General features: G+C 39.0%; 1 long non-coding RNA gene across 1 annotated transcript; it reads right to left on the bottom strand.

Moving 5' to 3' along the window:
* Positions 1 to 2,024: 2,024 nt before the first annotated feature.
* On the bottom strand, positions 2,025 to 5,768 carry LOC139827367 (uncharacterized). Its single transcript, XR_011737896.1, has 3 exons — positions 5,536 to 5,768; positions 3,740 to 4,017; positions 2,025 to 2,347 (listed from the first exon to the last, which is right to left on the bottom strand). It is a non-coding gene; the product is annotated as an uncharacterized lncRNA (long non-coding RNA).
* Positions 5,769 to 6,174: the final 406 nt, after the last annotated feature.

A 6,174-nucleotide genomic window follows, 5' to 3' on the forward strand; every position in this document is an offset into this window, starting at 1 on the left:
AGGAAACCTAAACTAAGTATGCTCAACACAGAGGTGGCTGAAGTTACATGGGGTGACTCCCATCCAACTTTGCATGTTCTAGTGTTTTTACAGCTCCTCCTCCTTACCAGAAGCAAAGTTTCAAAAGGTTCTTCTCTCTACCACATTTGTTATAGGGGTTTCAAAAGCTGATCCTACCACAGTTCTCCAGACAGCATGAGCAAGGATATTCGCCTGGTTACAATACTAGCTTCCTCCAAATAATGTCTTGTTATACAGTTATCAGAAAAGACAACTCTATCTATCTATCTATCTATCTATCTATCTATCTATCTATCTATCTATCTATCTAATAATATCTATATCTAATAATATTTATCTAATAATAATGTCTATCTAATAACGACACTGCAATCATGTAAGATTTTTATTTTTCAAATACACCATGGTGCCTATCAGCTTATAAGAAATTTTCGCCTTACTTTCTGATCGCATGAACTAAGCTGTTGCAACACGTAAGAGTGATGCAATACTGTGAGCTAATTTACTGCAGAATTTCAATAACGAAAGTCAGGGATGTTTGAAGATTTGGAAAATATATTGAAAGGGTATATATTTAAAACTAACACCTTTTCATTTAGGCATGTAAAACTAGTGTAACCCTTTTATCTAATTTCCTGCCCCTTTTACTAGCGATTCAGTTACAGCTCTTTTTTGTTAGGAACTGGCAGTTCAGCAGTTCAGTGGACCAAAAAGTAATGTAATATTTTGCAAGTTTTGTTGGAAAAGTAATATAGTAGTGCTATTACTAACAAGGAACATACTCATACTACAACTTGGCTTTGCTTTAAAAAATTAGTGAAAAATAGAAAGTACAGCTCTGCCCACTGTTGCACTTGTACAATCAATTGCACTTTACAACAGCTGTACAGGCCTATTTAAAGACATAACGGAGTCCTGTGGTTGCACTGAATTTACTAAAAAGCATCAAGTTTGTTCAAATTCACTTACAGGACTTATTAGGACTCATACATTTCAGTTGTGGTCTGCCTAAGAGGTCCATTGTATTTTCTTAGTTGGTGGACAACAGAATTATAGATGGGTCCCAGCTCCATTTTACAGACACTCAAAACACAAATCTGATCCCTAACTAATTTGATTCTTCCTCACAAAAACAGAGCTTCCAGGTCTTATTTCTTCCTTCAGAAAAAATCAGAGAAAAGGAGAATTCTTTAGCAAATTGCAGTTCTTTTTGCATAAGTTAATTTAAACTTTATAGAGAAAAAATTCTGGCCTGATGTAATTTTTAAATCATCATTTCATGATCATTGAAATTATTTGGAATTTTTCTTTAATCATGGACATTTGAAAGCCCTCAGGTTCTATTTGTTGTGTTTCAGGATGCCTGACTTGACTGTAATGACTGTGATCAGAATTTCACCTGCCTGGTAATAATAGATTGTGCTTTTGCAACAATTTTGTGGATAATTTCATTTCTGGCTCTCTTAACTTCATCTGTAAGCTCTTTTTTCACATCCATTATCTTACTTAATGCCTGCATTTTTATTCTTGTGGTTTTCTTTCTGTTTTTTTCCCCCTTCACTGTTCTTCATTTTTGCTTAGTCTAATATTTATTGTGGTTTATATTTAGGATACATGTATATTTGGGGTGGAATTATAATCTGAACATTTATATACTGAGTATATGTTTTTGTTGGAGAAATACATAATTGATGACTGTTCTTATTCTTCTGAGAAATGCCAATAAGAAATGGCAGGCTCCAATTCAATGAACCCTCTACTGTTTTAACAAAACAAAACACTGAAAGCAGGCTAGGGAAGTACCATAGGATAATTTTTTGAAGTGCAACAGTTTATCCTGGGGTCAAAAACATTGCAAATGTTGGTGTTTGACTGTTTCACATCTGTCATAATCTTATACTGAAATACCATTAAAATGTCAATAACATACTTTGCAAAAAACACGGAACAGATATACTGTAAATAATCACATTAACAAGAAATAACACACTTGAAACTGGCAATTCCTTTTTTACATCTAGGCAGATTTCTCAGTTTATTTAGATGTTAAAAAGATCTATTTCCCTTTCAAGTACAGTATTAATAGCTGAGTTAGTTTAACCGTCCTTTTCTCACACACATATGTTTTCGCAGACTAGCACCTATTGATACACTTTTCAAACCCTTAAATCTTCTCTGATTCTCAAAGTGCTCTTCTGTCTTCATTTCTGGATGATGGTCACAGGGTACGAAGCCTGCTGGAATAAACACAGTTTGTGAATGCGAGTTCCACAGGTTTCGCTGTTGCTTGAGGATGCACATAGGTCCCAAAGCTGTGTATGTTTGCCTAAAAAAAAACCAAACCACTGCATTAAGGCCTCTTTAAAATTTTATTATTATTTTTCATAGTCAATTCTCTTTTAATCTAATATAACTGGATAGGCTTCAAAAGAAGTTTTACAGTGTGAGTGGTTGAGTAAGGATAGTCATGGGCATGTATGTAAAGTGAGGCACCCAGGTGAGCCAAAGCGACATCCCAACACACAGGCAGGCTCTGGTGACATTATTTGCACTACTCAGCTCTAGCAATTATTTTATTTTTACCTTTCCCACATTAATTGACAACATTTATTTTTTCACAACTGGTCCTTTTTATTAGATGTAGAACATCTACTGTGAAGAAGTACTTTCCAAAAGAGAGGACTGAGGAAGGGGGAGGATGTTGAGTTTTGGAAGGGGGTTGTTTGTATATTTGTTTTCTTACAACTGGCAAAACCCCAGCAGCTATTCTCCAGAAATTTCACAAGAAACATTCATATGGGCAGGAAATCTACTGGCAAGAAACAGCAGATGAAAGAGTTATGTACTGCTGAATGAGAGTTTTGCACCTGCACGTTGCTTAAGTTGGAGAACACACTATTAATATAATCACAATAGCATAACCAGCAGGATGCATAGTCATCTACCAAAAAGACTTCATTTCGAGACTTCATGGACACTTTCAGCATTTGTGCACAACAATTACTATCAGAATATCACGTTTACAATTAAGAAGAGAACTGTGTACTGAGACCAGACCTGTCTACTGGAGGCCCAAGGATACCAGAGGGATTATAGGCAAGGATGTCCAGTAGTTAGAGTAAGAGGAACCATGCTTCAGACTCATTCACTAGATTCTGATTCTGTTTTATTTCTACTTTATTTTTGGAGAAATCTTTTTTCTTTTTTGCTTTTTTTTTCCCTCAGGGTCATTAAACTTAGACTGTAATAGAGCTGTTCAAAAAACTCCTATGGAACATTTTTTGGGGTCAGGATTTAGTAATTCATTGAAACCAAAATGCATATCAAAACATATCAACACAGTTTCAAAACAAGTGTTGTCCCAGTTTCGAAACCTGGAAGCCCCGAGGTCTCTAGTTCAAAGGTAGACTACTTGGTGGGCCATCCTGCAGCAACAGGCCATCAATCCTCTACCCTGGCAGTCAGAGGGTTGAGCAATGGTCTGCCAGCCAGGCAGGACTCCTCCAAAACCCTGCAGGCTTCCAGAAAAACTTAGCCAAAATTCAACAGTCCCTGCAAAAATTTTAGATTTCAGTCAGCTGCCGAAGTCTCTCTGAAATGTGCTAAACAGCTTTGGTTTTGAGACTGGTTCCATCAGCTTTGCTGTGTAGGAATTTTGTTTTTTCCCAAATAAATAATTTCACTTGAACCAAACCATCGCATCTGTCTCAGTAATTACCTAGATCATGTAAAATGGTGCACCATCCTTGGATTTGTCCTTGGGCTCATAATGTTGCTTCAGGCTTCAGTCACAGAAACATTATGTACAATTCAGTCTTTCCAAGCTGACCAACACCTCTGCCACACAGTCTGTCCCCTCCTTACCAAATTTCACCCTGAGTGATTTCAGGCAGCCATAGGGAGGTAATGCCCAGTACCTCTCTGAGTGAGAAGGCTGAGACCTGGCCAAGGTGGTTCATGAGGAATTTTGGCCTTTTCCTACTGGGATCTGAATTGCTAGGAAAGTAAGAGAAAACATAATTGTGAAGAAAGTCCCAAAACCAACTAAACCAGTATCCATTAAAAACATGAATACACAATTACGCAATCTATATTGTTATCTCTTTTATAAGTGTTATGGCGTATGAATACAGAACACAAGAGCAATTGTAAGAGCTCCTTGTGGGGAGGCAATGCTGAAACTTTGCACTACCATGGTACAAGAGCTGCTGCCCAGCCACACTTGCTGACCAGGCCAAATTTTCCAAAGTGATTGGTACCAACATCCCTAGAAAACCCTACGGTTATCTGCGATAGATTTTTTACTCCTATAGACAAAAATGTTCTGGGGGCTCACTCACAGTGGTTTATTCATAGATATACTGCACAAGATTGTTCAACAGTCCCCACACCAGGTAAAGCATTGCTTTTGTCTGAATGAGAATTGTACTACAGTCTTTAAAGACAACTAAATCAACACAGCATGCATCAGCATGTCATCAGCAGCAATGTCTTCTGAGGCTTGTTTTCTCTTCTTCATTCACTGCAAAATCTATTGAGTTGTGAGGTATGGTGAGTGGGAAAAGCCATTTTAAATTGCATGTATAGCATTTTAGCATCATCTGAACAGTGAACCTACAAACTTTATCATTTTGCTATTAGAAAAATAAATAAATAAAAACTATATATAAAACTTGTAAAGACTCACGGAGTCCTCAGTCAGATTGCTGACAGTCAGTGAATGCCTCAAAAATATCTCCCACTTCTTTACAGAGACTAAAATTCAGCAGTTCAGTGAACTGGACCATAAAATCCATGTATCTGCCCCAAAACGAGCATGCTTTTTCTTTGCAGTAACGTATCTAAAATGCATTTGTGGGACGGCAAACTGGCACTGGGCCGTGAAAGGTATTCACTATTTTGTAAAACAAAGCAGCCATCCATAATCTTTTTCGTTTCCAGATAATAAAAGGAAAGTCTCATTTTGCAACTATAAAAAACAAGTTAAAGCGATACAGCTGTAAGCAGAAATCCAGTCCACTTGTGGTTTAAAGAGCTCCACGCCTCCTGTACATAAAATAATGCGCTGGTATCATTAGCATAGACAACAGCTTGTTTTCAATTTGGCTGAAGATAATGAAATTATCCCCCAAATTACCATAAAGCGGAACAAATAAACACAAAAGCAAACTCTTTCTTTTTCTTTTTCTTTCTTTCTTTTTTTTTTTTTTTGTCCCCTCCTTCAGCAGTGCTTACTTTCAGCTATTTAGAATAAAAGCAAAGCTTCTGTTTTTCCAGAGCTGGGCTTTGACCTCATGCAGATAAAGAACACGAAATGACAAACACGCAGCAAAGAGTTACTGCGTCCTTCCCCCCCCTACCCCCCTGGCCTCTGTTTACATTAGGAAATGTACCCAAGGAGGAGGGAAGGGGAGGCAGGAGGGCTGGGGAGGCAGGAGGAGGGCTGCCTTTCAGCGCCGTGCTCAGCTCCGCTGGCTCCGGCTGGAGCTGGCCCTTGTTTCTGAGTAAGCTTACTCCACTCCAGATGTGCCTCGGCTCCAGCGTGGCTGCCATGTACAGTAAATCGGCATCTGAGGGCTCGTCAATCTGTGGGGTAGAGCCATTGCGGTCTCGCCAGGCCGCCCCACTGGCACAAACAGAAGTTTGCGCCGCCGAACTGGAAAAGAAGGAGGAGGAGGAGGAGGGAGAGGAGAGAAAGGGGCAACGGGGAGGGAAGGAGGCAAATAACGGGAGAGCGGTGTGTGAAAGGTGAGGGGCTGGAAAGTGTCTGCCCCCGGGAGGAGAAGGGGAAGAAATAAACACTAACAGCCAACGGGGGAAATGTTCTTAATGTATTTGTAAATTTACTTGTAAATGTTTTACACTTTGAGAGAAAGGGGAATGCTGCATATCGTTTGGCAATGCCGGCTGTCTATAGGTCCCCATGGACATACTGGTTCAGTACAACTTGTAACCAGGGCAAGAGAAACATAAAATATAGCTGGGAAAACACAGCCAATTAGTCATTACATGTAGATTGTAAAAACAAGAGAGAGAGAGACAGAGAGAGAGAAATAAATACCCTTAACAAATTGAGTCCCTCTCGTTTATGTCCCTGCAACATGAGTATGAAAAGGCAGAGGCAAATGACACCTTCTAATCAAAGTTCCACCT

Source organism: Patagioenas fasciata, chromosome 2, assembly GCF_037038585.1.
Source record: "Patagioenas fasciata isolate bPatFas1 chromosome 2, bPatFas1.hap1, whole genome shotgun sequence".
Lineage (NCBI taxonomy): Eukaryota > Metazoa > Chordata > Aves > Columbiformes > Columbidae > Patagioenas > Patagioenas fasciata.